The sequence below is a fragment of the Mercenaria mercenaria genome, unplaced genomic scaffold (genome assembly GCF_021730395.1).
Source record: "Mercenaria mercenaria strain notata unplaced genomic scaffold, MADL_Memer_1 contig_4772, whole genome shotgun sequence".
NCBI lineage: Eukaryota > Metazoa > Mollusca > Bivalvia > Venerida > Veneridae > Mercenaria > Mercenaria mercenaria.
The window spans coordinates 1,561-25,196 of record NW_026463026.1 but is presented as its reverse complement, the minus strand read 5'-3'; the positions used below and the strand labels follow the sequence as shown (position 1 = coordinate 25,196).

Sequence of the window (23,636 nt, the reverse complement as noted above, 5' to 3'; positions counted from 1 at the left end):
ACCTCTATCAGCTTCGTTAAAATGGTTACGGTAGCTCTATAGAAAATGATTGTAAATGACTTTCTTTTATGAATGCTTCATGGATCTTCATCAGATTTGGTCTGTAGCATCATTTTAAGGTCCTATTCAAAAATTGTTCAGATGGGCACTTGGCCTCCATTTGGAGCCACTTGAGCTATAAATAGAAATACTGTTAAATACATCTTGTCATGAACGGCTCGATTGAACTTCATCAAATACAGCCATTATCATCAGCATAAGGTCTTCTCCCAAATTTGGGAATGAGGGAGCTTTATTTTTAGGGGCCAATAGAGCTTAAGATAGAATACCTTTAAATGAATTCTTTTCATGAACTGTTTGATGGACCTTCATTAAAAATTTGGTCTGGTCCATCATTATAAGGTCCTCTCCCAAATGTATTCAAAATTAATGTCCCCTTTCTTTGGGTCAATAGAGCTAAAAATAAGAAATATCTTTAAATGACATATTCTCATGAACTGCTTCTCATGGATCTTCATCAAACTTGATATTCACAGTTCTAAGTGTTTCAAGTTCATATCTGAAAACCAGTTTATTTAATTTCATTAATTTGATTATAAAATGATTTTATTATGTTTTCATTTCAGCCATCCAATGAGGGTTTTTATAACTGTTTAGATATCTGGACAACATTTCTGGACTACTTACTAACAAAATCCAAGGGGAGACAGGGAGAGATACAAGCTATAGTTTTAAGGTACTTTCTTCTAATAAGCTGTATTTCCATTTTTCACTTACAGTCCATATTGTTTTGACTTCTTGGAACAGTGTTCTAAAATTGTAGAGTAATTTTCTGATTGTTCTCAAACGAATGGAGTAGTACAATTTCCTGCTGTGTTACCCAGCTCCATTGAGATCATCAATAGTACGCAGTTCTGCTGTAGTACCCAGCTCCATCGAGTTCATCAATGGTTGAAAGGAAACAAGACTGTTTTTCCATTGTAACAAATAAAATAATGACATGACTGATCTGTCTGCACTAGGTTTTATCTGTACTAGGTTTTATCTGCACCAGGTTTTATCTGCACTAGGTTTTATCTGTACTAGGTTTTATCTGCACTAGGTTTTATCTGTACTAGGTTTTATCTGCACCAGGTTTTATCTGCACTAGGTTTTATCTGTACTAGGTTTTATCTGCACTAGGTTTTAACTGCACTAGGTTTTATCTGCACTAGGTTTTATCTGTACTAGGTTTTATCTGCACCAGGTTTTATCTGTACTAGGTTTTATCTGCACTAGGTTTTATCTGCACTAGGTTTTATCTGTATCAGGTTTTATCTGTACTAGGTTTTATCTGCACTAGGTTTTATCTGCACCAGGTTTTATCTGCACCAGGTTTTATCTGCACTAGGTTTTATCTGTACTAGGTTTTATCTGCACCAGGTTTTATCTGCACCAGGTTTTATCTGTACTAGGTTTTATCTGCACTAGGTTTTATCTGTACTAGGTTTTATCTGCACCAGGTTTTATCTGCACCAGGTTTTATCTGCACTAGGTTTTATCTGTACTAGGTTTTATCTGTATCAGGTTTTAACTGCATCAGCCTTTGTACCAAGTTTTTTTCTGTACCAGGTTTTATCTGTACTAGGTTTTTATCTGTACCTGGGTTTTATCTGCACCAGGTTTTATCTGTATCAGGTTTTAACTGCATCAGGCTTTGTACCAAGTTTTTATCTGCACTAGGTTTTATCTGTATCAGGTTTTATCTGTACTAGGTTTTATCTGTATCAGGTTTTTGTCTGTACTAGGTTTTATCTGCACTAGGTTTTATCTGTACTAGGTTTTTATCTGTACCTGGGTTTTATCTGCACCAGGTTTTATCTGTATCAGGTTTTAACTGCATCAGGCTTTGTACCAAGTTTTTATCTGTATCAGGTTTTATCTGTACTAGGTTTTATCTGCACTAGGTTTTATCTGTACAAGGTTTTATCTGCGCTAGGTTTTATCTGCACCAGGTTTTATCTGTACCAGGTTTTTATCTGCACTAGGTTTTATCTGTAACAGGTTTTATCTGTACTAGGTTTTATCTGCACTAGGTTTTATCTGTACTAGGTTTTATCTGCACTAGGTTTTATCTGTACCAGGTTTTATCTGCACTAGGTTTTATCTGTATCAGGTTTTATCTGCACTAGGTTTTATCTGCACTAGGTTTTATCTGCACCAGGTTTTATCTGTAACAGGTTTTATCTGCACAAGGTTTTATCTGTACTAGATTTTATCTGCACCAGGTTTCATAAGGAACAGTACACGCACATTCCAAACATTTTTTTCACTTTATAAACCAAGGAGTATTTAAAGTAGTCAAATGTATACGGCCATAAAATCACATTTATGGTATCACAGTTTTACTTAATTGAATTGATACCTGGTAAGTCTGCAGCTGATGTGATTTATTTTGAAATGGCTGCTAGTTTTGTCATGAAATGATAGGTGGTGGCATGTTTAGTTGACACCAGTTGTAGAAAAATATAACTACTTTTCGTGAATATAATCTTGGTGAGAACAAAATGCTGCATCTCATTAAAACTGACAATAGAAAACTGTACCCAACACTGGATTAGATTCCTGCAGGGTTCACACAGACCTTGAAAATTCCTTGAATTTGAATGTTAGGCCTTGAAAATGAATATAACCATTAAAATACACTTGAATTCTTTGGGTGGGGGGTGGGGGGGGAGCCTACTTGAATTTCACCCAATATGGCTTGGAAAACATTCTGTCAGGAACTTCTTTTGTGGAAATATTAAATTTAAAAAAGAAAAAGTAGAGGTACAGTAACTGTTAAACACCACTTAGTTGAGCATTCATGGCTCGAGCCCCATGGTCAACCTAAGCAGTTTATAAGGTCCAGTGCCATTTCCGTGTATTCATCATTCATGGCTCAAGCAGTATTGCTGATCCAAGCAGTTTATAAGGTCCAGATGCCTCCGGTATATTCATCATTTATGGCTCAAGCACTATGGCTGACCTAAGTGGTTTATAAGGTCCATTGCCATTTCTGTGTATTCAGCATTCATGGCTCAAGCACCATGGTCGACCCAAGCGGTTTATAAGGTCCAATGCCATTTCCGTGTATTCATCATTCATGGCTCAAGCACTATGGCTGACCCAAGCAGTTTATAAGTACAGATGCCATTCCGGTGTATTCATCATTTATGGCTCAAGCACTATGGCTGACCCAAGTGGTTTAGGTCCATTGCCATTTCTGTGTATTCAGCATTCATGGCTCAAGCACCATGGTTGACCCAAGCGGTTTATAAGGTCCAATGCCATTTCCGTGTATTCATCATTTATGACTCAAGCGCTATGGCTGACCCAAGTGGTTTATAAGGTCCATTGCCATTTCTGTGTATTCAGCATTCATGGCTCAAGCACTCTGGCTGACCCAAGCGGTTTATAAGGTCCAATGCCATTCCAGTATATTCAGCATTCATGGCTCAAGCACTATGGCTGACCCAGGCGGTTTATAAGGTACAATGCCATTTCCATGTATTCAGCATTCATGGCTCAAGCACTATGGTTGACGCAAGTGGTTTATAAGGCCCACTGCCATTTCCGTGTATACAGCATTTATGGCTCAAGCACTATGGCTGACCCAAGTGGTTTATAAGGTCCAATGCCATGTCCATGTATTCAGCATTCATGGCTGTAGCACTATGGCTGACCCAAGTGGTTTATAAGGTCCAATGCCATTTCCATGTATTCAGCATTCCTGGATCAAGCACCATGGTTGACTCAAGCAGTTTATAAGGTCCAGTGCCATTTTTGTTTATTCTCGTTGTTCGGAACACTCTCAGTTCTGGATAATTGGAGCATTTTGCTCATACCTTTGCAACTTCAAGTGACAAGTATGTTATTTGGTCACTTATAGATCCTGGTATGCAGTTTCAGGCATTTTTAACCAGGTTTTCAACGAAAACCTGAGTTATTAGATTGGGGTAGATGTCGGTCGGGCGGGCGGGTGGCGGCGGCGGCGGCGTCATACTGGTGTTTCCGGTCAATAACTTTTGTTTCGGTAAAGATATTTGAATAAAACTTGGTATGTATGTAGCTTATATCAAGACAAAGGCTGGGATTGATTTTGGGGTTTCTGGGGTCAAGGTCAAGGTCACTGTTACTTAAAATAGAAAAAGGGTTTCCGGTCAATAACTTTTGTTGCGGTAAAGATATTTAAATAAAACTTGGTATGTATGTAGCTTATATCAAGACAAAGGCTGGGATTGATTTTGGGGTTTCTGGGGTCAAGGTCAAGGTCACTGTTACTTAAAATAGAAAAAGGGTTTCCGGTCAATAACTTAACTTAGGAATGAGCTATCATGATGAAACTTGGTGTATAGAAAACTTATATAAAGTTGTAGCTTGTGATTGATTTTGGGGTTTCTGGGATCAAGGTCAAGGTCATTGTTACTAAAAATAGGGTTAGGGTTAGGTTAGGGTTAGGGTTAGCATACCTTCTACATGCATAGAGGGATTTTGATGAAAGTTGGCACAATTATTCACCATCATGAGACGGAGTGTCATGCGCAAGAACCAGGTCCCTAGGTCTAAGGTCAAGGTCACAGAGGTCAAAGGATACAAGAATGAAAACTTTGTCCGGAGCATATCTTCTTCATGCATAGAGGGATTTTGATGTAACTTGGCACAATTATACACCATCATGAGACGAAGTGTCTTGCGCAGTTCCCTTCTTTAGAATTACTTCCCTTTGTTGTTACTATAAATAGCTTATATTGTAACTTTTTCATTACTAGACGTAGGGAAAAATCTAGACCACTTTTCTGTAGTACAACATGCATGTTACATCCAATTTTGAGGTGTATTTTGACCAATCTCTACCTGGTAAGGATTTCTATGTGGACTTACAATTTTTTTTATTTTTTATTTTTTTTTTTTAAGATTAACTTCCCTTAGTTGTTACTATAAATAACTTATATTGTAACTTTTTTATAATTGACCGTAGGGAAAAACCAAGACCACTTTTCTGTGGTACAACATAGTTGTTACTTTCTAATTTTAGGTGTATTTTAAGGTATCTCTACCTGGTAAGGAGTTTTTTTGTGGACTTAGAAAAACAAAAGAATTACAATGATTACTAAACAACCACATAATTAAAATTACATCTGCAAATACAGGTGCTAGAGTAAAGAAATTTGCTGTGACGGGCGTATATTGTGACATTCTGGCACTCTTGTTTATTCTTATGAAAAGTGTTGAAAACCTGGTTTCGTGGCATTGCCGCGTTTCTTGTATCACAGTTACAGAGCTAAAAGTACTTGAACTTTGTCTATGATGTACTGTAAGACCTTGTTTTTGTTTGAAAGACAAAGCAGGTTTTGAAAATTTCATTATAACTTTAAAACTTTTAAAATCAAATTTTACAGCTAGAACTTGCGTTTGACAGATTTAAGTTTTATTAAGATTTTAAAGAAGTATACATTAACATTCCGTTGCTATAGTTTAAATTAGCATCAAGTGTAATGTGTATTGAAATGTTCAGGTATAAAGAAGCATTGACGTCCCTGGTACGACATATCCTGCAGAAACTACAGTTCAGATATAATCAGACACAGCTGGAGGAACTAGATGATGAAACATTGGATTATGATGTAAGTTATGATTCTATAAAATAAAAAAAAGAAAACATTTTGTGCAAAAAAATCACATGATTTTACTGTATGTGCAAATAAGGAAAAAGTTTATTTTCTGAATATGTAATTTGATATAACAAAACTTCTAATCACTTTCTATTGTTTTATAAAGCTCAGCCTTCACTTAAAAATTCAAAAATTTGTGCCTTCAGGAGGAGACGGAATGGCAACATTTTCTGCGACAATGTCTAGAACTGATTGCTAGAGTGGCTGAGATACTTACTGCAGAAACCTTTCAGATACTGGTAAATGTACACCGCATTTTCATTAACAAATGTGGAATTTATTAGCATATTAATTGTACAAATATCTTTTAACTTGTAAATGTTTTCTTTGTTCTTTTTATGCCCCCACTTTGGGGGGGGCATATAGATTTGCTCTTGTCCGTCCGTCCTTCCGTCTTCCGTCCGTCCATCCGTCCGTCCTTCCGAAAATGTTGTGTCGCGCGTAGCTCTGAAAGTATTTGACTTAGAGTCACAAAACTTTACAGGAATGTTGGTCAGCATGTGTAGTTGTGCACCTGGGGTTTCGCGTCCGGATCCATTCAGTCATGTAGAAGTTATGGCCCCTGACTTTGTAAAAATTGGTCATTTTAATGTTGTGTCGTGCCTAGCTCCAAAAGTATATGACCTAGTGTCACAAAACTTTACAGGCATGTTGGTCAGCATGTGCAGTTGTGCACCTGGGGTTTCGCGTCCGGATTCATCCAGACATGTAGGAGTTATGGCCCCTGACTTAGTAAAAAATTGGTCATTTTAATGTTGTGTCGCGCATAGCTCCAAAAGTATTTGACCTAGAATCACCAAAGTTTACAGGAATGTTGGTCAGCATGTGTAGTTGTGCACCTGGGGTTTCGCGTCCGGATTCATTCAGTCATGTAGAAGTTATGGCCCCTGACTTTGTAAAAAGTGGTCATTTTAATGTTGTGTCGTGCCTAGCTCCAAAAGTATATGTCCTAGAGTCACAAAACTTTACAGGCATGTTGGTCAGCATGTGTAGTTGTGCACCTGGGGTTTCGCGTCCGGATTCATCCAGTCATGTAGGAGTTATGGCCCCTGACTTCGTAAAAAATTGGTCATTTTAATGTTGTGTCGTGCATAGCCCCAAAAGTATTTGACCTAGAATCACCAAAGTTTACAGGAATGTTGGTCAGCATGTGTAGTTGTGCACCTGGGGTTTCGCATCCGGATTCATTCAGTATTGTAGGAGTTCTGGCCCCTGACTAATGTCATGTAGTGGGGGCATCTGTGTCCCATGGACACATTTCTAGTTTTGTTTTTCTTTGTTGCCCCTGTTTCTTTGTTTTTGTTCAGATATGCACCTGAGTAGAACAGGCATCCTTCAAACGTCTTCCTTATGTGTACTTTAGTCAATTTAAGCTAACTTTCCTGTTTATTGCCAAGTTTCAGTACTTTTTGGCAGTCACTATCACTGCCCTTCAAATTATTGTTTGTTACATAATTAATCTTTTCAGTATGAGCCATTTCAAGAAGTGATGGAGATATATTTTGGTTTAGAGAGACATATACAGTCGGCAGATTCCAAACGTAGTTTGAACATCCGAGGAGAGAATGATTGTAGACGGCTTCATTGTTCTCTACGAGATCTGTCCTCACTGTTACAAGGGTTAGGGAGACTAGCTGATCATTTTATAGCTGATAAATTTGCTGAGAGATTTGCTGATGGCCAGGTGCTTTTAGAGAGGTAAGAGGGGATTAATAAAAGATTAACACTTTTAAAATGTTTTTTTTGAAATTCAACATTCTTCCTGCTGTTTTGCCCAAGCCTAACACTAACATTAGTTAGAAATTGGTAAAAATGCAAGAAAAATGCAGTTAATTTTCAAAAGTGTTGCAATAGTTAACTACCTTCTGCACAATATTTTGGTTGTTTATAAGACTATCTTGCAAAAATATTATGTCAGTAAGTTTATACCACTAGTTACTTTCAAAGTACTCACATTCTATCAATTTTTTAGAAAAAATATTTATTGTCTAAAATGCGTGGGGTAGTTCCTTTGAACAGTTACACTAAATATGTGGGCTTTCTCCTTTTTCAGACTGATACATATGGTTGTATATGGCAGTAGAGTGAATCTGTTTGAATTGACATCTACAGAGCAGAGTGTTCTACAGACTGATCTGATTGAAGTGTAAGATATTTGTATATCATATTTTGCCATATTAATGCCCCTTCTGTGCATTATGTTTTGCAATAGGGGGCATTTATTCTGACCAAAAAAATCCTTTTTAGTTAATATAAACTACAAATCTTACTTACAGTGAATGACCATTAGCAGTACCAACACTACCATAGTCTGGTTTTTAAATTATCAACTATTAACTTCTGTTTTAGCCCACCAGAGGTGAGTTATTGTGATCACTCTCCATCTGTATGTCCACACTTTTCTTCAAAGAACACCTCTCCTGAAAAGGTGTGGTGGAAGTTGATGAAACTTAGCCAGGATGTTTTTCCAAAATAGTTCAAATTGTTCTGCATGGGTGCACATACGTACAGCCAGAGCTAAAAGTAGAAAAATCTCCAAACAAAATCTCTTTCTAAACTATTTTTCCAATTGTGAAATAATTTCACACAATTGGTCCTTCTATGAATCTCTTCCAAGGTTCTTCGAATTATATCGATTTGTTAAAACACATGACCACCAAGGGGCATGGTCATTTTTCCCCATATGTATTTGTGGAAACTTTGAAAATCTCCTTGTGTGAAACTGCTTGCCCAATTTTAAAATTATTTCACACAAATGGTCCTTATGTAACCCTCTACTCATGAGTATTTAGATTATTCTGATTCTTCAAAAGACATGGCCACCAGAGGGCATGGTCACGTTTCCTATGGGAAATTTTCTTGTATGAAACTTCTCTCCTGAGTTTGAAAAAATTCATACAAATGGTTTTTATTTTATGACTACCGAAGTAACAACAACGGATTTCATGTTACACATTTAATGAACCATTTAAAAAACATTTTGTTCCAATTACACAGCTTATAGTCAATAAAACATACGGTATCAAGTACACATTGATCTAAGGCCTAAACGCTTGATTAATAGTTTTGTGGCAGAAATGACCACGAGAAAAGGTACTCCAGGAGTCACCACTGTCGTACCAATAAAACCTGCTGCGCGACAAGCGAGCAAGCACACGTGTAAACAAATATCTCCAAATTTAATGTTAAAAAAAACATTGCCTAGTACACACGCATGATAAATCTGGAATTACCGAACACTGCCATGGGCAGAACGCTGTTCACATACTTAAACCAACCAGCAAAACACATGGGTTTACATGACTTTACACCGTAACTCTACACACAGGTTTACAAAACTTTACACACTGTAAACCTATACATGTGTTTACATACTTTTACACTGTAAACATTTACATTACTTTATACACAACTGATAAGTACACCTTTATACACAACTGACTTGTATACTTAAATACACCACTGATATGCACAATGACACCGACAAGGGCAGGCCCAAGAACAGACTTTTACACACAAAGTGATGGGCACTTAACGGACAAAATAATGGATGTATACAATATTACAGACTTGGACACGCAGCATAACTAACACGGACCAACCGACATATGTATACGATATTACATGATATCACGGACTTTCTAGCATTTGTATACATTATTACCTGAAGCATACATACTAGCGGGCATGAACGCTACTGCTTATGCAGACATAATGGCATTTGCATACCTAATTATTTAAACGGACAAACTTGAAGGTGTACATTACTACTTACATGGACAAACCGGCTGTTTTGTACATACACAGTAAATTGGTTCCGGTGATTTATGTGAGGCAATGAGTACTACTGAGATTTAACGATTTGAGAAGATTTGATGTAAATAACCGCTACCAACTACCAGTGGAGAAACCAAAGTATAATAGACAGCCGCAATTTACATAACGAAATAACGTATAAAATGATTGAAAATGATTCAAATGTGCGCTCCCCCGCACATCCCACACGACTGATTGAATTTTTTCTGCCACTATAAATTTGTAAAATTTATTCCCCCAAAAATTCTAATTCAATTAACTAACAAATATTAAATCAGATATGACTTCTTATTGATTATGACTAACATGGACCAAAATATCTATAAGTTCTTTATAATGGCATCATTAATAGCATTTAAGTAAAAGGCAAGTCCTACGTCTGACAAATGGACCCCATCATCTCTGAAGAAGCCTGGAGTTTTATAGTCAATATCAGTGGACAAAATGTCATGCTGCGGATGAAGACTGACCTGCTACCTGCTGCCTACCCCAGCGATTAATTCGCTTTCTAATTGACTCAATTTCCTTAATTCCATATTCGTTGGTTCTCCATGACAGGCGTTGTAAAATGTTTACCCAAATTAACTTGGAATCGGGCATAGCCTCCCTTGGATATGTGACCTCACATTGAATTATCCCTCTTAATTCTGATACAGGCATTTTGGTTATGTCATTACCACCTAAATGTATAAAAATCATTTCAGGGGGTTTACCTAGCAAGACCTTTACTTCTTTAGAATGGCAGAAGTCTTCCCAGGACATCCCCCGTATGCCCCACCAGCCAATCCTGATACCCGCAGGTGCCTTCAGGTCTGAGGTACTTAACTGATGGGCTCTCACGCCAGCCCAGTAAGGCAGTGAGTCACCAATAATCCAGATATCTGGATCTGGCTGTAGCAATCTGGAATTTTCAGAATCTGCTGCTCGTGTTTTCCTCTTGACACCTTTGTCTCTGCCGGGCATGATTCTATACCAAGAAGGGTGGTATAACGCAGATTTACTTAGATATTTTTATAACTTTTGAAAGCGATGTTGTCAGTTGGATAGCACGGGATTGAAAGAAATCGGAATCGGAATGTGCACTATCATATACCTTTAGCAAGATTGTTAAAATTTATTTGATTTGTAAAAAAACATTCCAGCCAGAAGGCAGGGTCACTTACCTATATGTATATAATTGAAACTTTAAGAATTTTCTTGTATGAAACTGCTGGCCCAATTTTGAAATAATTTCTCTCCAATATCATTTTGTGACCCTCTACTCACAGATTATGCAAATTATTCTGATTCGTTAAAAAACTTGGCGGAAAGTGGGTGTGGTCACCTTTCCCTATATATATATATTTGAAATTGAACTTTTATATATTTTATACTTGCACAAGGATTTCACTGACTTTCTTTAAAATATATATATAAAGTAGAAAAAATTTATACAAACTAATTCACCACCACAATATACTAGACCCATAACGGCAAAGCGCCTAGCAGTACAAACACATATGCCACAGCAAGTCCGCTAACCCAATAAGATTAGTTTCGATGCTGCTTTATATACAAGCCCGAATGGTACTATACACATTCATACTGCTTCAACATTTGCATTTATATATACTCAAATCTCTGTTTTCATGTCTCACAAATTATTAGTGACATTTTAGTCTATATATAATATGTATATATTGGAAATTTTAAAAATCTTGGCAGAAACTGCAAGCCCAGTTTTATAATAATTTTACACAAAAGGTTTCTTGGGTGACCTTTTACGAAGATTTAAGAAATGATTTTGTTTTGTCAAAAAACATGGCTGCCAGTGGGTGCATATATTTGTTTCTTAGATGATCTTCTTTCAATATCCAAAGTTTGAAGAAATTCTATTATTGGGAAAAATTTCACCCACCTCATTTACAGGAAATTGTAGTGTACACCTTTAAATTGACAAAACAACAAATTTAAGTTACAGTATGGTAATTAGTGAAAGAGGTGTAAATTTATTTAAAGAATGACTTTGGTATTAAGAACTTTCGGGAAAAAAGTGACTAAAATGTCTCCCTTACAAAAATAAGCTTAAACCTTTCATCAATTTATGGAGCAAAACTTACCCAGGTGCCCGCTCGTGATGAAATAATGCACGGAGGGGCACCTGGGGTCTTCACCATTAAAGCTGGAAAGTCGCCATATGACCTATCATGTGTCGGTGCGACGTTAAATCCAAAAAAAAAAATAATAAAATGGAGCAAAACTACCCTTTCTCAGCCTTGTTTATCTGTTATAGTTCGTAAGTTCAGTATTGCACTACCTTTCCGTCATTTTAACCATTTAGGACTGCTGCCGGCATTCTGCCTTTGCAACCAGTGCAGACAAAGATAAGGCTGCACATCTGTGCAGGCTGGTCTTGCTATTCAGTTAGTAAATTTTCAGTGAATACCCCTTCAAATCATAAATGTTACTGCCCAGATTGAATGACAGACCAGTCCATTTTAGAAATTAAGCAGGGTAAAGGTTAAAGGTAAATTACAATTAATGAAGATATATGTGTTTATGTTTGTATATTATAGGCATGCCCAAGCATTAGCAGCAATCAAACCATTTGCTCACTGGCTGTCACAGTTCTACGCTGAGTCGCAGAACTATCCGGATCAGAGACAGAAATTTACTGACCTAATAACAACATTGCTAGATGCTATCACCTGTCTGTTCGAGGAACAGGTACGTACTATTATAATTGATGGTATATAACTGAAGCTGCAATAATTGGAGCACTATTGTTTAACTAATTATACTTTTTAGAATAGTTCAAGGAAAGAATGTTGTGTTTTACCAGGAATTAAGATAATTTCTTATGCCCACGGCATCTACTGATGCAGGAGGCATATAGTGATTGTCCTGTCCGTCCGTTCGTTTGTTCGTTTGTCCATCCTTACGAGGTTAACCAAATGGGACCGTTTCATCTAGCATCAATACCCCTTTCTAGAATGACTTGATACTAATGCAGATGTAACCTGTGATCATTCCTCATCTTCAGACATCACCTGACCTCAGTTTGACCTTGACCTCATTTTTGACTTAGGTTGCTTTATATGGGCCATCTCTTGGTTACCTAATGGGACCATTTCATCTAGCATCAATACCACTTACTAGAATGACTTGATACTAATGCAGATGTAACCTGTGACCATTCCTCATCTTCAGACATCACCTGACCTCAGTTTGACCTTAACCTTCAACTTGACCTCGTTTTGGACTTGGGTTGCTTTGCATTGACAAGGATGCCACCGGGGGCCATCAAGCGTTTGTTGAATGCAGCTTCTTGTTACAGTTGAAAAGGGATAAATTGTATTCTTTTTTTACAATTTAAAATTAATGAGAAAATATACTGATAGACAATAATTAGTACTATAAAGGATTTAAGCTTTTCCGAATAATGCGTGGCAACATCTTGTTGGCAAAACAGACTATTTTTTTTCTTTTGTTTAAAATTGCCTACAGAAAGTAAAAAAAAACATGAAAGATTACTTGACTCTTATCAGGATGTTCCAGTTTACTGTATAACTATATTTCAGATTCCAGATAAGATAGCACACTCTGCTGCTCATTTGCTACTGTCGTTAGTGACCACAGTTAGACCTAAATTCCTACTTCAGATACCATGTGTGCAAAAACTCTACAACTCCGCCAGTCAGGGTGCATTTAGAAAAGTCAACTTGGAGGTAGAACTAAGATCATAATTATGATACATATCTGTTGAAATATGTGTTTAAAATACAGAAATATGCAAGTCAGTTTTATGTGTACAAAATACAATCGTGAATATACAAATACACAAAAAGAAGGTAAATCCATATGTTTGGGCAATACGTCTTCTGTTTACATCATGTTACGCCCCCACCCACACAAATTTTTGTGGGGTGTCTGTGGCACTTAAATATTCCATTGTATGTCTGGACATTCATCCTAATGTCATTCCATCTGTCTGTCCATTCATCTGAACTTTTGTTGTGCATATCTTAAAAAGTAACCATCAAAAATTGTAGGATTGTTGTTCTGCATGTGAAGATGTGCTCTGGATTTCACATGGTGAGTCAATGATTAAGTTAAAGGGTGCATAAAGGGTGCCTTTACACTTTGTGTTACACATGTGTCAAAAAAGTGGGATTTACACGCTCCCTCAACCTGACTAAAGTACATTTCCAATTAACGCTACGCTTTGGATCTGAAGACGTGCTATTGATAGACTTGTTCTGACAACCCTTCCGCTAGTCAATCAGAGCCTTGCTTACAACTTTTGAAAGTGAAAGTAGAAGTTTTAAAACATCTATATTTAGCCTGGGTTTTTCATGTTTATTATGATGATCACTTCATGACTGCCCTGTCATGTTGTTTTGAGAGGTATCACGATTGTCACGTACGGTATGGACTTGGTCACATAAGAAGAGAATATGTGTCAGGCAGCTGGTTAGCTCAGTCGGTAGAGCACTCTCCCTGTAAGCAAGAGTTCCTGGGCTTGAGCTGCGGACTGACATTCGAAGCTATTTTGATGATTCAGCCAAATGCTTGTTGAAACAAGTCGCCTGATTGGTTCAAATAAAAGAAGATGTGTGAAAATAAAAATAGCAATATCGGGAAATCCAAATATACAGAAAGATGAATGCAAATAATTATGTCATTCTCAGATCTTCGTTTAGAAGATCAGGTACTTTAGTCAGATTGCACCCTCCCTCCTCCCACCACTAAGTAGTATGTCTTGTAATTTTGCCTTGAATTTTAATTATTTATAACAAAAAAAATGTTTTGTCATTGCTTGCATTTAGGTACAGGTATTGCTGTACAGATCTCTTAGTCTACACTTACTGTTACCCTGGAACAATGTTCCTGATTCAGAACAAGACTGGAGTAATCGAGCAAGCACACACCAGAGTTTCTGCCACCAGATGGCAGCACCATATTTCCAGTTGAAAGATACATCTTCTTTGATAAACAACAAGACTGCACAAGATGCAGGTATATAACATTGTACTTTAGTGATGAATGTCAGACTGTTTAGAATCTTGACATAGTCAGATTAACTCATAATCTCACAATAGTGGTGACTTGTATGTACTTGCATTATGACGTCAGCATTTATGTCATACTTGGAAGATTATGTCTGCAGTGTTGCTCCACAATTATAAAATAAATATCATAAGAAAGAGATATAAAATAAAAATCTTCAGTTAGATATAATTTTTTTATTATTATTAAACACTAGCTATTAAACACCTATGGCGATGGACGGGCAGGCAGACAGTTTCCAAAGCATGTCCGCTTACTAAATCAAACAGTTTTCATTCGATCTTCACCAAACTTGCTGACAATGTTTGTTGGCATAATATCTCAGCCAAGGTCGATAACCACCCAAACCTCCTCAGGCACACTTGGACTATGGCCCTTGAATTACCAGAAAAACTGCGAATATAGCCTTGTCCGCTTTCCAAGTCAAAGTTTTCATCCAATTTTTACTAAATTTGCTGACAAATGTTTGTGGGCATAATATCTCGGCTAAGTTTGATAACCAGTCAAATTGATCCAGGTAATATTGGATTATGGCCCTTGAATAACTCTTAAGAACTGCGAATTTAGTCTTGTCCACTTTCTAAGTAGAACAGTTTTCATCTGATCTTCACCAAACTTTCTGACAATGTTTGTGGGCATAATATCTTGGCCAAGTTTGATAACCACCCATTCAAATCACCCCAGTTACTCTTGGATTATGGCCCTTAAATTAGACCAGGTTCGATGATGGGCGTATTTTGAGACAGTCTGGCACTCTTGCTTAACATGATCTTTCAGTTATCTGTATTATCTAGTGATGTACATGATTGTCCAAATGTTCTAAATGTATCAAGTTAGACCTGAAGCATTGTCAGTGAAAAAAAGCGTTTTCCTTCATAATACATTAGCTCAATAGTTTACATATATGTTTACATTCCAGCCAAATTGGTGATCAGTAACAGTTTGAAGCTGATGGTAGACTGGATCGAGTGTGTGTCAGGAGAGGTGGTGAAAACAAAACAGATCTGTTACCAGTCTATGTCAGAGATTGTCAGTATCAGCCTGGCTGTTTTTCCTGTTTTTATTCACCAACCAGGTAAGAAAATTGTCTGTACCCTAGTACAAATTTACTCTGGTTAGTTAGTCTAGTCAGATGCAAGCCGACACCTGAATATAATGTCTGGAAGGGCACTTATATTATTATAATGCATTTTCTGCAACATTTAAAGGTGAAAATTTGTCATATGACCTTAACTGTCAGTGTTGCATAAAAGATTTCAAGAAGTGTTCCTTGCTTTTAAAATGGTGTCTGGTTTGTATAACATATGGTAGTTTCAAGGATGACTGTTTCAATTTTATGATTTTAGATGTTGTAGAGGACCTGATGACATTTTTCCTGGCCTTGTTCCAGTCGTGTAGGGTACAGATGGGTGTCCCATTTACAGAACATGCCATACAAACATTCATGGGGCTGTTCAGCAAGTATGTACTTGAAATATTTTTTTGATAATACTTAAAATTGGAGATGTGTCTGTCTTGTCTGTAGTTGCCATTGTTATGTTTAGAACCAAGTCTACACTTCCCATTTGTTAGGTTGCAGAGGCAGCAAGATTATCTTTGCCTTGTATGAAGAAACCTTTTAGCTCACCTAAGCCAAAGGCTCATGTTGAGCTTTTGTGACCATTTGATGTCTGTCGTGTGTCCGTCCACAATTTCTAAAAAAAAATCTTGAAAATCACTGGGCAGAATTACACCAAACTTCACAGGAATGATCTTTGGGTGGCCTCCTTTATAAATTGTTGAAAGAATTTAATTCGAAGCAGAATTCTGGTTGCCACTGCAACCGAAAGGAAAAACTTTATAGAGGATATTTCTTTGTTTTGAGTGAATATGGAATATATCTTACTGAGAAGTGAGAAAATTTCAATTATACTGACCTCCTTTCTAATATCAGTTTGCCATTTTAAACTTGGGACTCGTAATACTCAGATGAGCGATTTAGGGTCATCATGACCCTTTTGTTTTCTTTGCATTATAGTTACATATTTGTTCAAGCTTGAATGTGTTTTTTCTTTCTTTTGAGTCTGCGTTATTGAGAAATTTAGCGGTAATTTTTAGCATCTGTGAGATATAAGTCAAGTCCTTTGGGTTGTGTGAAGGCTGCCTTCAGAAATTTAACATGTTTACTGAAAAAGCATTGAGCATAGCTTTTGGAATAAGATTATAAATATATTTTGGGGATTAAAATTTGAGGATTTTGTGTCAGTCCACAAATTTCAATTCCATTGAACAGGTTGAATTCCTATTTATTTTATATTCAGTAGAGAAAACCCATAAATTCTTAACCCTGAAAAATAGCAATTTCTGCCCAAACCACAAAATTGTATTCCCACAATATTAAATGATTTCTCAGTAATTTTGAAAAAGATTGAGAGTAACTGCTTTAAATCTAACTGTAGACAAACGCATTTATACCTCGAGTACTCACTAATGTACAAATCGTATTTTACACATTGTCAAATGATTTTATTGTTTTCAGAGAGCAGTTAGCTGAAACGATTAGGCATGAGAGCACTGCTGCACACAGGGTTATAGAAAAGTAAGTTGTTCTTTAAAATCTTTAGTTTACTTGGCGAATTCTGATATAGCATACATAAACCATGACAAAGAAACTGAAACGGTGGGATAGAAGTTGTAAAAGTGTTGGTTAAAGTTTTATGGCAAGCTTATTGGTTTCAATATTTCTTCATAACTTCTGCGCGAAAATGGCTAAACCTTACATACTGCTTGGTCTTTAAAAGTGGCAGACATCCTTTGATTTAAGGTAGAATTCCCCAAAAGTCAAAGACATTGGGGTCAGACTTTGTGATGATATTAGTTAAAGTTTTATGGCAAGCTCCTCATTGTCACTGTATCGTTTAAACTAAAAGCTTTTATATTGTTTCTTAGAATCCCACGTAATGATATTACATCTGACTCAGTTGTGTCCTCTTTCCACATTGTTCCTTGGTACAACTTCACTACAGCACTCTAGTGTAATGGTGATTTGAATAAGTTTTCTGTGGAAACAGTTCTGTTGATAAGTACAGTATTCCTGAATGTCAAGGCTATAATTTTCCACACTTTCTTTGACATATTTTTACAGGTTTTTGAAGATTTTACAGATAATTATACAGGAGCCCGGTTCAGCGTTCAAGAGATTCCTACCCAGTATAATTGATATATGTATGGAGCATATCTACCCTGTTATAGCACAGGTATGTACAGGCCATTTAAGTCTGGTTCTTCAGTTTTATATCCTTAAATATAATCTACCCTGTTATAGCACAGGTATGTACAGGCCATTTAGTCTGGTTCTTATTTTTTAAATCCTTAAATATAATTAAGTGTTAGAATGATAAGTTCTTGTCAACAAAAGACAGTAAACCCAACAAGATCAAAAAACAAACTTGTTTAATGATGTTATCGGTAAACCCAACAAGATCAAAAAAACAAACTTGTTTAATGATGTTATCGGTAAACCCAACAAAAAACAAAACTTGTTTAATGATGTTATTTTTATATATCTCTATAATTGTGCTTAGAAATGGACACACTAAACCTTTTTATCTTTTCTGTATATAAAGCTGCAATAAAATTGTAATATACCTTTCAGCGTCCCTCGCCAGACATGAAGCAAGTGTTGTATGAATTACTGCATGAGTTCCTAATCAACAATTGGAGATATTTCTTCAAGGGTTCTGTATTGACAAAATTGAACAACAAGGAGGAAACTATTGAAAATGAAGCACAATTCTCAGCTATCATGCAGGTCAGGAAAAAGTCCTCAGATTAAATCTGTATTTATTTATACATGAATGCATAACTTAGGTTAATGGTGCAAAGTGACAGTATCCCAAGTTTCTTACCTGGACTTGCATCTTGGGAGAGGATTATGGAGGCAGATTTTAGCAAAATTTTACCTTTTGACCTCTGAATCAGGAATCCACTGTGTGACTCCTTTGCATTTGTGCCTCTGTTTTAAGAGTTTTGTTATGAGATTTTTATTTAGGAAGTTATAGGTCAATACTGGAATGACTGCCTTCAGATCCTAAAGTTACTGGTTATACTTTTATTTTTGCCTTTGTAAGAGCTAGACTCAGCAAATAGACTTCCCCCACATACATTGTATATTTAACACTAGAATGTAGAATAATATTTGCAAGTAACAGTTTTGTCACTCGTTATGTATATCGTCCTAAGATTTTGACAAGAATAAAAAAGTAGAAATAAATTTTTTCATGTCTGGGTGTTTTTCTGTACTTCACTACATTAAGGTTGCAGCTGTGTTGGTTGAAAAAAAATCTTTCGTATTTCAGGCATACGGCCAGTCTTTCTTACAAACAGATATAGCTGTTTTTAAACAGAATCTAGAGTCACTAGAGAAGCTTCATTCAAAATGGAAACTTTTTAAAAAGGTAAACTGTTTTATAGTCTTAAACTTAGTTTTATCAGTTATATAATATGTATAATAGTTTTATTGTGCATCATCTTAGAAGACAGAAATATTTTTAAATAATGTTGATTGGTCTGTTAGTGTGTAGAATAATATTGGTTTTGATCAGTAACGTTAAAGTGGTCAAAGTCCTAAGATGATATGCTGTAGTCAGTATAGATTTATCCTAAAATTTTGCTGGTCAGTAGACCAAAGGTCAAGGTCACATAGTCTTTAAGACTGAAAATGGTTTCTGATCAACAGAGCTTATAGCTGTCTTCATAGGATTATAGCCTGTGGTCATTAGATGACCACTATTATTTTGGGGTCAGTAGGTCAATAGTTAAGGTCAATAACTTTGAAATGCTTGGGTCTATGGCAACAAACTTTATAGAATGTGTTACCATGTCAGTAAATGAACAATGTCCACTGAAAAGCTTTCTTATCATTAAATGTAGAACATTTGGGTTCAGGACTATATATCTTAATAGGTTGATTGCCCCTGGTTCTTTGATTGAATCTGTAGTTAAATGTGGGGCGGTTAGGTCAAAGGTCAAGGTCACAGCATACACAAGACTGAAGATAACATACCTTTCTGTCTCTGACAGGCTATCATGGGAGATGTTTGTGGTCTAACAGCTCTTGTTTAACTCTACTATCCGATTTACTCCAACAGGTAGTTCTATACCTGCACTACATTAGCATACTTTTTTAGCACGACTATGCGAAGTATATGGAGAGCCATCCTACTCAACCCGGCACGGCGTCCTTCCGCATCCCCACCTTGGTTAAAGTTTCTTTTTAAACTAAGTCACTTTCTCTTCTTTCTCCTTACCTCTGTTCTTACTTGATGGATTTGTTTCAAACTTAAAATAGTTATTCCTCATTATCACCCACATCATATGACACAAGGGCCATAACTCTCACACCAATATTTCATGAATTATCCCCCTTTTTACTTAGAATTTCAGAGGGGCCTGAACATGGAAAACCATTTCCGATCAATAACTTGAGAACAACTTGACCCAGAATGTTGAAACTTCATAGGATGATTGGTCATGCACAGTAGATGACCCCTATTGATTTTGGGGTCACTCTGTTGAAGGTCAAGGTCACAGGGGCTTGAACATTGAAAACCATTTCCGGTCAGTAACAGGAGAACCACTTGACCCAGAATGTTGAAACTTCATAGGATGATTGGTCATGCAGAGTAGATGACCCCTATCGATTTTGGGGTCACTCTGTTAAAGGTCAAGGTCACAGGGGCCCGAACATTGATATCTGTTTCTGATCAATAACTTGAGAACCTCTTGACCCAGAATTTTGAAACTTCATAGGATGATTGAACATGCAGAGTAGATGACCCCTATCGATTTTGGGGTCACTCTGTCAAAGGTCAAGGACACAGGAGCCTGAACATGGAAAACAATTTCTGATCAATAACTTGAGAACCACTTGACCCAGAATGTTGAAACTTCATAGAATGATTGGACATGCAGAGTAGATGACCCCTATTGATTTTTGGATCGGTCTGTTAAAGGTCAAGGTCACAGGGGCCTGGTCATGTAAAATCATTTCCGGAAAATAACTTGAGAACCACTTGACCCAGAATGTTGAAACTTCATAGGATGATTGGTCATGCACAGTAGATGACCCCTATTGATTTTGGGGTCACTCTGTTGAAGGTCAAGGTCACAGGGGCTTGAACATTGAAAACCATTTCCGGTCAGTAACAGGAGAACCACTTGACCCAGAATGTTGAAACTTCATAGGATGATTGGTCATGCAGAGTAGATGACCCCTATCGATTTTGGGGTCACTCTGTTAAAGGTCAAGGTCACAGGGGCCCGAACATTGATATCTGTTTCTGATCAATAACTTGAGAACCTCTTGACCCAGAATTTTGAAACTTCATAGGATGATTGAACATGCAGAGTAGATGACCCCTATCGATTTTGGGGTCACTCTGTCAAAGGTCAAGGACACAGGAGCCTGAACATGGAAAACAATTTCTGATCAATAACTTGAGAACCACTTGACCCAGAATGTTGAAACTTCATAGAATGATTGGACATGCAGAGTAGATGACCCCTATTGATTTTTGGATCGGTCTGTTAAAGGTCAAGGTCACAGGGGCCTGGTCATGTAAAATCATTTCCGGAAAATAACTTGAGAACCACTTGACCTAGAATGTTGAAACTTAATAGGATGATTGGACATGCAGAGTAGATGACCCCTATTAATTTTGGGGTCACTTGATTAAAGGTCAAGATCACAGGAGCCTGAACAGTGACTTGAGAACCACTAGGCCAAGAGTGTTGAAACTTAGCAGGATGACTGGACATGCCAAGTAGATGATCCCTATTGCTGCCAACCATCAGTGTCTCTGACTTTCGCTTCTGACCCCTATTGACTTCTTGCCTGTAGGACTTTGCATTTTGGGAGACATGCACTTTTTTACAAAAGCAATTTCTAGTTTGTTCTAAATGCAGGTACTAGTTTATATGCATCAATCAGTTCTTAAGAGTCACATGCATGTATTACACCAATATTTCATGAATTATCCCCCTTTTTACTTAGAATTTCAGATTAAAGTTTTGATGCACTTTCACTCTAACTTAATTATTACTAAATGGATTTGATTAAAACTGAAAGTAGTCATTCCACATTGTCTCCCACATCATATGACACAAGGTCCATATCTCTGGTACCAATACTTAATGAATTATTCCCCAATTTTACCTAGAATTTCAGGTTAAAGTTTTGGTGCACTTTCACTCTATCTCAGTTATTACTGAATGGATTTGATTCAAACTTGAAATTGTTGTTCCACCTTATCACCAACATCATATGACACAAGGTGCATAACTTTGGCATCAATTTTTATTGTGATCGCTCTATGTCCAGCGTCTGTCAACATTTAGCTTGTTTATGCGATAGAGATTGAATTTTTCAATTGACCTTCATGAAATTTGGTCAGAATGATTGCTTTGATGAATTCTAGGTCGAGTTTGAATATGGGTTATCTTGAGTCAAAAACTAGGTCAGAAGGTCAAATCAAAGAAAAACCTTGTGTATGCGATAGAGGCTGTATTTTTCAATCAATCTTCATGAAATTTGGTCAGAATGATTGCCTTGATGAAATCTAGTTTGAATATGGGTCATTTGGGGTCAAAAAGTAGGTCATTAGGTCAAATCATAGAAAAACATTGTGTATGCGATTGAAGCTGTATTTTTCAATTGGTCTTCATAAAATTTGGATAGAATGATTGCTTTTATGAAATCTGTGTCTAATTAGAATGTGGCTCATCTAGGGTTAAAAAGTAGGTCACTAGGTCAAATCAAAGAAAAACATTGTGTATGCGATAGAGGCTGTATTTTTCATTTATCTTCATGAAAATTGATAAGAATGATTGCCTTGATGAAATCTAGGTCAGGTTTGAATATGGGTCATCTGGGGTCAAAACTAGGTCACTAGATCATATCAAAGAAAATACTTGTTTAAACACAAGAGACCACATTTTTGGTCCAATCCTAATAAAAACCGTCCAGAATATTTGTTTCCATGAAATCACTAGGTCAAACATGTTTACATTGTTATGGTGTGTTTCTCAGGTGAGCAACCTAGGGCCATCTTGACCCTCTTGTTCATGAATTATGCCCCCTTTTACTCAGAATTTAAGGTTAATTTTGATGCATTTTCACTATGTCTTAGTAATTACTAAAGGATTTGATTCAAACTTGAAGTAGTTGTTGCACATCATCACCCACATCATATGACACAAGGTGTATAACTCTTGCACCAGTATTTCATGAATTATGTCCCCTTTTTGCTTAGAATTATACTTATTTAGTGTTTTGATGCACTCTTATAACTTAATATTTTTGACACATACTCGAGCTATTGTTCAATATCTTCATCCACCATTGGAGTCATTATAGATTCCAGTGACAGCTACAGCTTCCTCAGATGTGCCCAGTTTCACTATCCAGCATCGAAATAGTCGAGCGCGCTGTCTCCTGTGACAGCTCTTGTTTTACTTAAAATAGATTTACTTAAAAAATGATTTTGAAACAAATACAGAAAAAAACTAGATTTTATGATGAATTAGTGATTAACTGTTAAGGTCATTGATATTTTGCCATTTAATGTATCGTAAAATATTTCAGCCAATATTTTACAATGGAATGCAGTCACAGTTTATGAACGTACTCCTACAAGTATTAGTTCACAAGTCACATGACCTGCTACAAGAAGAGGTGGTTGTGATTGTATATAACATGGCCTCTGTAGACTTTGATAGATTCTATGCAGAATTCTTGCCACAGTTCCTGTCTGGATGTGAAGGTTTAGATAACGGACAGAAACATATGCTGGGTCAAAATTTCAAACTGGAAAAGGTATGTACACTTTTGCTCAGCATTGCAAAAGTCATTATTACATAAATATTTAAATGTTGATATTTATGTCTCTCCCCCCTCTGGGGGAGACATATTGTTTTTGCCCTGTCTGTCCATCCATCTGTCCGTCTGTCCATATGTACGTCACACTTCATTTCCGAGCAATAACTGGAGAACCATTTGACCTAGAACCTTCAAACTTTATAGGTTGGTAGGGCTTATGG

General features: G+C 36.7%; 1 pseudogene; it reads left to right on the top strand.

Annotated features, from left to right (window-relative positions):
- The window catches only part of LOC128554161 (exportin-6-like), a 58,179-nt pseudogene extending 34,767 nt beyond the window's left edge, over window positions 1-23,412 (top strand).
- The last annotated feature ends 224 nt before the right edge of the window (window positions 23,413-23,636 follow it).